Source organism: Harpia harpyja, chromosome 3, assembly GCF_026419915.1.
Source record: "Harpia harpyja isolate bHarHar1 chromosome 3, bHarHar1 primary haplotype, whole genome shotgun sequence".
NCBI lineage: Eukaryota > Metazoa > Chordata > Aves > Accipitriformes > Accipitridae > Harpia > Harpia harpyja.
The window spans coordinates 3340741-3351172 of record NC_068942.1 but is presented as its reverse complement, the minus strand read 5'-3'; the positions used below and the strand labels follow the sequence as shown (position 1 = coordinate 3351172).

The window sequence follows — 10432 nt, the reverse complement described above, 5'->3', positions numbered from 1 at the left end:
ATGTTACCAGTATCTGTTCTCCAAGGGCAACCAAGCAAAGTTGTGGGCGGATAGCATAAGGGCAATTGCAGCTGATGATAGGATAGCTGAGCTTTCTCCCATTTCCCAGATGGGTTTTGTTCAATTCAGTCTTGTGCTTTAACCAACTGTCTCTTTTCTCATACTGGTTTGTTTCTGTGAGTTCTGTGACTTCTGTTTAAGGTTAATACCTACAAGACATCCTGGAAACACTATAAAAATTACCTAGTTGTATTCCTCCATTAAGGACTTGTTTATTGCTGAATCGTGGCAGATTAGTAGCTACAGAACTCTAGGAAGAGTGGTCTGCTGCTGATGGATTGTTGGGCATCTTATTTCCTAGATGTCTTTTTTTTTTTTTTTGTATTTGTGTCAGTAGATGTTACTTAGTGAGCATGAACAAATAAATGACTACAAATGTCTAAATAGCAAGCTATGATCCAGAAATACTTTTTAAAATCTGTACTTCAACTGAAGCCAAGAGTTGGATGGCATCGGCCAAGGAGGTTGTTTTTGTTTCAGCCAGAGGGATATATCCACCAGGGTTGGATTTAGCCAGGGTATATCCTCCAAGATAGATACGCTGTTATGCAGTCTAGCATTCTCTGCTTCCCCTGTATGTAACTATACTCATACAAGTGCAAACATAACTGACCAAGAAAGATCCAGGAGTATGTTTGACTGCATCATCTTGTAACTCAGATATAAACCAAGGAGAGAGCTTCTAGGAATGTTACACTGTAAAAACCGAGTTAAATCACATGAACAGCTTGGATGGCGCCTGCGTGTAAGGGGAAATAGGAGGTGGCCATGATATTTTTGTTTCAGGTTCCTACTTTGTTCCTCCATGGATCTGGGAATGTTCTAAAGGTAAGTTATCCTTTCCCAGGAGAAGCTTTTTTAATGACTCATAGGAAACACCAAAGAGGCATGACCTGATAAAAGTTTCTGACTCCTGTAGACCAGATTCCTGTTTCACTTTTCACATGGTACTTTGTGGCCCCATCTTGAATGAAGGATTAGGGGGAATATTTGTAATGCCACATTTGACAGAAAGACAAATTACACCACCTAGTGGAGTAAAAAACTTCCAATTTTCCTACATTTTTCTACCATTAAACTTGAGGTGTATAAACAAGGAGAGTAATTTCTCAAATATTCTAGGATTTAACTTCTAGTTTTCGAAGGTAAGTAGTTTTTGAAGGGAGTACTGCTACTTCTTTGTAGCAGTACTGCCACGTAGCACGCTTTCTCTGTGTATTAAATGGTTGCTGGCTCCTAGAGGCCATCACTTGATGGATCCTGAACCCTGCGGTAGGTGCAGGTCTCAGCCCACATCCAGGGAAGAACTGGAGCCTATGGAAGGGATCCTCGGAGTCCAGCTCAGGTAGCCAGCAGAAAAGGGATGCGATGGAAACGAAAGATCTATCGCTAAGCAGGCTGGTGTCTCCCTCCAATTAGTTTCCATGCTTTAATTCTCTCCTGGAGTTAACTGTCTGAGCTTATGTCTACATTAACAGGTACTGCAGCCTAATAGGAGTGCCTTCTTTAGCAGGAGAGTTGGTGCGGAGGAGCTGATGTGACCGCTGCGCGTTTCATTAGCAGTTGGAGGCCGTTAGATGTACCCTTGAAGCGCAGCTGCCAACAGCATCGCATCTGAAAGAGCACGCTGCAGCATGAATAAAAGCACAGTAAGCGGGTATGGTCAGTAAACGCTGTTCAAAGGTGTGCTCCGGAGCCAAACTGAAGTGAAGGTGCTCCCAGAGGCCAACCGTAATTGCTTTCCATTGGGGCACTTGGTAGCGTCTGCATGTGATCTCATCTTTTCTATTGTTTTTCACTTGCCAGCCTGAAGAAATTGAAATGACTGGAGGAGATGAGCAGTGAGAGAACATGCTGTTGGACTAATTGAAGTGATGAACTTCAGTTGTCTAAAGACAGAAATAGGTAACTAACTACACGTAGTCCCTTGTGGTCCATTTCCTGTGTAGACAAATGATGAGCACATAGTGTCTTCGAGGATAAGTATCTAGTTTAACACTGTCAAGTAAGATCCCTCTGTGGAAACGGCAATCTAGAGAAGGTGAGTTGTCACATCGGTCTAAGAATAAAACCTCTTGGAAGTCTCTCTCATGCCCAGCCAAGAGGAACTATGACAATGTCAATCATGAAAAGGACTGTAACTGTCTAAACAAGATTAGTTGCTTTCCCTCCTTATTTTCCAAAAGCTGTAGACTAGCTTTTATTTGCTTACCACTATAGCTTTCAACAGGAAAATATTGCTTTAGATGATTCACTTGTCATCTGTCAGCCCCAGCTTTCTTGTTCTGCTGGAGGAACATCCTACCTAGCAATTCTACCAGTTTTGTTATTTGCTGGTCTGCAAAGAAGCCTGGTGTAAAATCAATGTTGTTTTCATGCTCGGTGTGAAATTCAACTGTAGAAATTCAAAGAAATCGCATAGAGAAAAAACCAAAAATGCTAAGCGTCATATGTATGCTTAATAAGTTTCTGATAGTTGTGGGAATGGCAAAGGCACTGTACTGAATGAGGATTGCCAGCGTGCTATTGAACACCATACACTGATTCCTGCGCAAGCAGGTATCAGGAGAGTGGTCACAAATAGGATGGAATACGCAGTAGGTGGATGACTGAAATCATAACAAAGGAATCACTTAAAACCAAAAATGTTGAAAGGAAAACCACTGGAAATGTGGCAAACCCCAGCCCCAAGCACTTAGTGAGACTGTGGAAAGAGCACTGATGTGCTTACTGATGTGGCCAAATTACAGCTTTTCAAGTGCAGTTTATGTTGCCTTCAGTGACAGAGCTATATTGAAAGACTGTCTGGAAAATTCCTTCTGTTATCTGCATTTCTATCGAGCTGTGATCTGAATCTACCTGTCAAATGTATTTCAGCTAATTACTGAAATATTCCTCCATCCTATCTTCCAGCTTGCACTGGGTAAGAAAATTGGACACTTTGTTCTCGTACCCTATAAACTCTTTGTTGGATTTTAAAACAGCCACTCAGACATCAGGAATAATTAAGCTGGAGAAGTTTCAGATGTGGTGCTGGGCAAAAAGAGTTTTTCCCATCCTGAAAATCATCCTGAGATCTCAATATTTCCCACTGGAATAAAACCAAGACCTTGTTGAGTTTTTAGGCAGGGCGATATGCAAAGTGGGGATTTGCACCTGCGCCTGCCACCTTCCCCCTCAAGCACTTGCTGTGCATCTGTCATGGAGTTGCCTATGCTTTCTCCTTCTACCCTGCAACTGAACAACTTTCTAAATTAAAATTTTCATTGGAACTCTTACATTTATATAAAAAATTCTGATATTGACACAGCATTTTCCACTGAAAACTGTTAAGCGATTCTCAAGAACTTCTCCCACATGCTATGAAGTTTGACACCTTGCCTGTCCAATGCAGTACATGCCAATGGATACACTGCAGCAACTTTTTTTGTCCTATATAATCTATGATATTTGACAGTTCGTGTGGGCCAGATGATCAGCTGGTAAAAACTGACTTTGGAGCACTGAAATTAGTGAAGCGATGAATTAATTAATAAAGTAACGAATAATCCTACTTGCGATTCAGGAATGGGTTTTCAAAAATACCTAAATAATATTTCTGTGTGACATGATGCAGTCCCACCTGGAACTGAACGAGCAGTCTCAGGTAGCAGTAGCAGAGTAGCTGTATCAGCGTAGTGCTTTTCCTGGAGTAATTCCCCCTGTAGCCCGGAGTGATGTGATAACACAGCTATCCTGCTTCCCCTTCCAAGCTACCCTGGATGTTTGCCTGTATAGCGTTGATTTATGGCACGTAAATACATACCGACAGACTTAAGCGTACAAACCCAAATGATTTGGGCTCCCAGGTCTTCTGGTTTGATGTTTGTTGACTACAGATGGACAACCCTTATACAGTGTTTCTAGGGAGGTAGGGCACTCTGCATCTTGCAGATGTTGGAGTTTACAAGACAATTTAGAAACGCCCGAGGCTGCTAAAGGATGGCAATTTCTCTAGGCTCTTGTATAAGCATCCAACTTCCCCAAATCCCCAGTGTTCAGTCTAGCAGGATCTTCTGTTGAGTGGGGGTGGTGATAAAAGCCTGTAGTTGTGTCACTCAAAATACATGCGGAAAGACTCTTCTTCCAGATGGGTAGGGTACCTTAAAACTCTTGCATGCTAGCTCTGGCTTTTTTATGCCTTATAAAATGGGAAGCATCCATTTTTAGACACTTTGAAAAGCCTTCCCTGGCCAACTTCTCGTTCCTATTTTGTTGGACGTTTCAGGCAGAACTTGTCCCATATATTAGAATGTTTTACACCTATGAAAACTGCCATCTGCCACAAAGCATTTTTAAACCAGTCTAAACTTGAGAGTTTGGTAAAATATCCCGCTAAAAGATTCTGATGTTGTTGCAGCTGATTGCAATGAAGCGTGCATTTTACCTAGCCTTAATTGAGTCACTGCAAAGAACATTTAACTTAGTCTCACAGGAGGGGATATTTGATGTTGTTTTTACATCAACCTAGCTGAAACCTTCCAAAATTTCTAACAGACTTTGTTGATAGCTAACAAGACATGTTTCAAGCTGTCTGTTCTTAACAAAGTCTCCTCATTTGTGTTTTCTTTTTTTTAAATCTAATTGAAAGTATTTATACAGAGCTTGAAATTCTAGACAGGCACAGGATTTTGCTCAGAATAATTGCTAGTGTACAATGGAGGACTTTTCTATAGTATTTTTTTGTGTTTCTCCCCTCCCCCAATCCCCCTGGCTAAAGCAAATTTCTGCTAAGCGGTGTCAAAAAACCATAGCAACTATCTCGTGACAGAGCTGAAGAGGTTTTGTTCTGCAGAGGACCAATTAATCACTTATATTGCCCCCAGCCCCCAGTCCCATCCAATGCGATTCTGGGAATTTTCTGCTGAAAACTGTTGCTAAATATTTGTACGGGTGAAGCGCTCCCCTCAGAGTGACCCACGGGGGAAGCGGAGTGCGTTATTTGTAGCGCGTGTGGCCGTGTGAGGCTCGAGGGATGGATGGAGAGATTCCCAGTACCAGGAGATGGGAGTTTTCTCTCCAGTCCCGTCAGGGGAAGGAGGAGCAGGAGCCGGGAGTTTGCCTGGGGAGTGGGCACTGAATCGTATTTCCTCTTTTATTTAATTGCTAAATGTCGGCTCTTACTTGTTTTTTTTTTGCATAGTATTGGTTCAAATCAAGTTTTCAGTGGAACCCCTCATTCAGAATATGCCGGCAATTGAGCTTTGACCTATCAAAACAGTCAAAAAATTCCCACTCGCTCACTGCATTTACTTACTCACTTAATCCATAAGACCTCCCAGCTGCAGCAGAAATCCAGCCCACTGCAGTTTGTATTCTTGAATATATTAGCCACCTACGACACAAGCAGCGCCTCAAATAATTTTGGGAACTCGAAGTCCAGAAAAATGAATAAATAGGAAATCAGAATGCGGCTCTTCCTGTATCCTGATTGTCAGTATTTACCTCAGATACACAAACAATAAGCACCTTAGAACACAGAGTATTTCTATACCCTAAATCCTATTTGCTACTTTCGTATAATTATACAGAAAAGCAATTTCTGTGTGATCAGCTGGGTAGAGGCAAAAGTGGTTCGTTGTGCATGGAGGAGAGGTGGCCCTCAGCTCCCCCCATCTTCTGGAGTGCCGTTTGGATGGAAAATAGGATCCCTTCTTATCTAATGATTTATGTGAAAACATGTCAGTGCTTCTCAATGCCTCCGGGGGGATGTTTTCCCACAGAAATTTGCATATCTGCCCTAGTGCTGTCTTCGCATCTTTCCACCAGGCCATGTTTTGCCACCACTTCTGTTCGTGGGACAAAGATAGAATTAACAGTCAGGGCCTCATAGTGTGCCGTTTCCCTTGCAGATACGTTGATTCCCTTTTGAGGCCCCTAACTGCATTCAGAGTCACTTTGCTTTGCTTTCCCTCCCAAAGAAGAGCGCAAGCTATTTGAGAGAGACCCTGCCCCTTCGCCTCTAAGCTGGGTTAAGTCGTATCATGACCAGGGGAGGTGAAAATCTCTTGCTTCAGCTGCAGTTAGACGACTGTTATTATATCGCCACTAAACAAAACCTCTCGATAGTTTTTTTTTGCACTGTGTCCCCGGTAGCCCTCTTCTTAGGTTTGTTTTCAGGTGATAAATTTTTCTAACACTTTGTATGTGTGTAGGCGGGGTGACAGACCAGTGTCCCATTCTTAAATTGCAAAGGGTTTAGCTCTGTGTAGTGTATCGCATGTTCAGCTTGAAGAATAATCTCCACGCATTTCCTTTGTTTAGGCATAAAAACCACCTCTCAGCTTATGCCAGCATAAGAAGTGTTTAGCCTCTTTTTAGAAATCCGACTTCAGGAATTTTGTTTTGTTCACATATATGAGCAATGAGGGTGTACTCTTGAAGACATAGTTCCTGGAAAAGAAAGCAAGGTGTAGTGAAAAATGTGAATTAACCAGTCCTAATTGGTTAGGTTGACACCTAGGTTAGCATGCTTAGAATCTGGTGCAACTCCAGTGAGGTCAGGATGAAGTCTGCATCTACATCTTTTAACCCAGGGTATGAGAATGCCAATAATACGTAGACTGCAAACTATGTTTTCCATTAATTTGTTAGGGTGAAAAAAAGCCTTCACATATATGCCAAATGTAGAGCTAGGAATAGCAATTTTATTTTAAACTTTTCCATTGTGTAACTAGACAGGTCCTCTGCTTATTAAATTCATTGCTTCATTCAGTGCCTGCCTTTGTGGTTTTTAGCGTCTGGCCAACTTGTATTTCAAGAATATCCTCTTATTTTTGTCTATCCAAACTTAGTGAGGCTTTGTCACCTACTGGTATGGAAAAATATAAACCACTTGAATTTCATGGTTAGGGAATAGATTCTAAACTTTATATATCCTATATGCAATGCATGTAAAATCATAAAAAATTCCTTCTCTTTTCCAGTGCAGGTCTCCAGGTGCTCAGAATCAGTAAGAATTTCAGTTTCCCTGTACAGCTGTTACTAATTACCTGATCTCACTGTTTTACTCTCACTTTCTCTGTTCCGCCTTCATCCCTCTCCCAGTTATGAATTACTAGCATTATGAAGAAGGCACGCTCTTCGTTTTGTTGAACGTTGTAAAAAATTCACTAGAATCATATAAGAATTTATCCTGCTGCTGGCAGAAAGCAGCTCTACAAACAATGTGCTCCTTTGTTTGCCCGAAGCATAGTAACAAATGGATTATGTGTAACAGCCATCTATAGGGCTTTTATTTCATCTCCATTCAGGCTCTGCGTGTTTTGCACTGCTTTTAATGAGGCTGCCTGAACTATGGTAACCCCACGGTACATTTGTAAGCAAGAGATATTAGATGAATCAGCCCCTTCCAGGACTGCATTATGAGGTGATCTGCTTTCATTACAGGATTTATTTTATAGGTGGTAGACCTCAGTGAGAGGATATTGCGGGCACAAGCGGCACTTATCTGCTCTGTAAGGCCAAGTTCAGGGTCTGCATGAATATGAATCTCCTTTCCCACAGTCAAACCTCCATTCGTTGCGTGGCTTGAAACACAACCTTTTTTGTGCATGACCTCTCCTTTGCTCCCCTTCTGCTTCAGGCTCATACTGGAATGATTGATAGTCCTTTATAAAATACTCCATAAAGAACTATTTTACTTCCCCATCAGCATGAAAGCTTGGGTCACCCTCCCCCCCAAAACAAGTACAAACCCCAGCATCTCGCAGCAGAATGAAAAGCCTCTTCTTCCTTCTGCCTTTCTGAAGCGTGAAGGTTTCCTCTCTGGAACTAGAAATGTTTCTTCCCTGGCAATAGAGCTCACTGTTGTCAAAACCAACCAAACACATATTCATGTAAGTACAGATAGATGCCTTCTTTTTTCTCTGGAGGCCTATGAAGGTTTTACTTTTTTGCTCTTTTTTTTTAACATCGTTTACAAATTTTACCAGAGCAAACCAGGATTCACAAGTAGCATAGTGCCTTATTTAAGTCTTTTGTGGTTTGTTTGAACGTAATCTGTTCTCAAGACCTTCCATTTGTTCTGCTGCTCTTCAGTCACTCCCAGAATCAAAACTGAGTAGACTTCGCATAGGAAATATTGTTGCAATACAGAAGACAATTGTAAGCATGATAACAAAGTAGATGATAAAACCAAAGCCAAGTGGCAGCTCAGAGGCCTCATCTTCCTCCACTCTGGACACGTTTTCTGTATGTTGCTGGAAGCGTTTAGCTGTTAAAAATTATAGCTCAGGCAATTCTTGACTTTGTATGTAGAGGACCCCGTGAAAAACTGGGGATGGTGGAAGAAATACAAGACATGCCATTGCTTTGGATAACACCCAGAACAGGACTAGAGATTCGAGAAGTCACTGTTGATAAGTTTTCAGATTTCATGGTTGGAAGGTGGCTTTGGCAAGGAATTACTGGCAGTAAGGTAAAATCAGGTTGAACCGTGAATTGCTAAGTCTTAATGAGAATCCTAACAGCACAGGGCTGCAAGTAACACCTTGTGGTAATTGTAGTCTTTGCTAGCTAGCAGCAGTGAAAAGCAAAGCCCTGGGATTAAAAGTACCGTGAACAAAAAGGGAGAGGTCATATAAAACAGCTTGTTGTTATAGGAAAAGAAAAAAGTCTAATGATGAAGACAAATCAATTAGCAAAGAAAACTGCTTGGGGGAAGACTTTCAAATTTTCTAGGTTGTGGGTTGGTTTTTTTTTCCTTTCAATAACAAATCAACTGCAAACATTCCTCTCTCCAGCTGCATTTTGTGTAAAAACACACAGTGGCAGACTCAGGGAATTCACCAGCTATTTTATTCTTAGTTTTACTTTTTAATAGAGAAATCCTTTCCATTTTCCAAGCACTTCTAATTTCTGATTTTACTAGTGCAATCATAGCCCCTCTGCTGCATACATTTCCTGCATACATTCATAAACACGTGTGTGCATGCGTGTACGAGATGTACCAAGGTAAAGAGAGACAGACCCTGAATGCACTAGTGGATGCGTGGGTTTGCTGTAATACCTCAGTTTTGGCTTCATCATTTTTTGTGTCAATCTCCAAACGCCAATACCTGGAAATGAGAGACTGAACTGCCTGGAAGGCAACTTCTGATCTCCTGAATGAAAATGATCCTTATGCTTTATGTGCATGCACTGTATGTCGTTGAGCTGCAGAAATAGGCAGCACCTGCATACTCTTGAGAAATGGACTGTAATAGAAAGAAGATTACAAACGTATTTGGAAGCACTTAAAAAGGCTAATGATTGAGGGGAGGGCTTTTTTTAATGAATATTTGTGTTGCTGGGTGATAAGCGTGGGTTTACTTAGTAGGGCTTTTCTGGTTATTTGTACTTTGACTCTATGTTTTAATGAGTATAAAGGCATGCAGATCAAATATCTGGGCACTTTTTTTCATTATAATTAACACTTAATGAATTAATTTCCAACCTTTAATTAGACTGAATTTAAATACAGCACGTTTCAAACTCAAGACTTTGGAAGGCATTTAAAAGGATGAAACTGCATGCTGTCAGACACCTATTCTGCAAGTTTAAATGATACCATGTCTTGGGAAGTTTAATCTGAAAGGTGAGTTGACTGGTACTTCGGAAGTTGATCCAATTTTAAGGTGAGAGATGTTTCAGATAACATGGAGTGCTTAATCCTTTCCACTCATCCTCCTCCCCTTTCACTCAAGGTCTAATATTTTCTTAGGAAAATCTGGTTATATGCTTTCAGTGTCTCGCCCCTTTGCAAACAAGCTGTAAGCTTCCATTGCTTTTCATTCCCGCTGGATCTGTTGAGAGGCTGTCACTATTGTGAGCAACAAAATGTTTGGATGTGTCACCCCAGGAGTCAGTCTTTGATGGGCTGAGAGAAAGCAGAATGAAGACTGGAAAAGTAAAGCTCGTTAACAAGTTAGTTAACAAACAGAAATCCTGTATTTACTACCTTCTACTGTGAAGGAAGCTCAAATATTTAATAGGACCTTTCTACGTCGGCTGTCTGGCAAGATCACACAAGTGTGAGAATTATTAAGTGTCTTTCTGTGGCAACCTATCTCTATAAGAATGTAACTCATTTTCAAAATTAAAACTGAAAAGTCGATCATAAGCAATCACCAAAGGATTGACTAAGGACTTTTTTTTTTTTTTTTGCATCGAGAATGATGAATACTTTTTAGGCAAAATGAATGTCATAAGATGACATAAAACTGCAAGCTAGTTTTAAACCCACTGCCTAAATGTTTCTGTTTAAATAAATGTTAGTAGACATTTAGCTTGCTAATCATCCAACACGGAACTGTGCAACAGTTGTAGAGGTAAACAGCCTTCAGTTATCTGA

General features: G+C 41.0%; 1 long non-coding RNA gene across 2 annotated transcripts; it reads left to right on the top strand.

The window, feature by feature from the left end:
- Positions 1-820: 820 nt before the first annotated feature.
- On the top strand, positions 821-10187 carry LOC128139161 (uncharacterized). Of its 2 annotated transcripts, XR_008234255.1 has the most exons (4): positions 821-888; positions 1571-1709; positions 1867-1965; positions 5952-10187. It is a non-coding gene; the product is annotated as an uncharacterized LOC128139161 (long non-coding RNA). The 2 variants fall into 2 exon arrangements; XR_008234254.1 differs by lacking the exon at positions 5952-10187 and having other exon boundaries at positions 1867-2558.
- Positions 10188-10432: the final 245 nt, after the last annotated feature.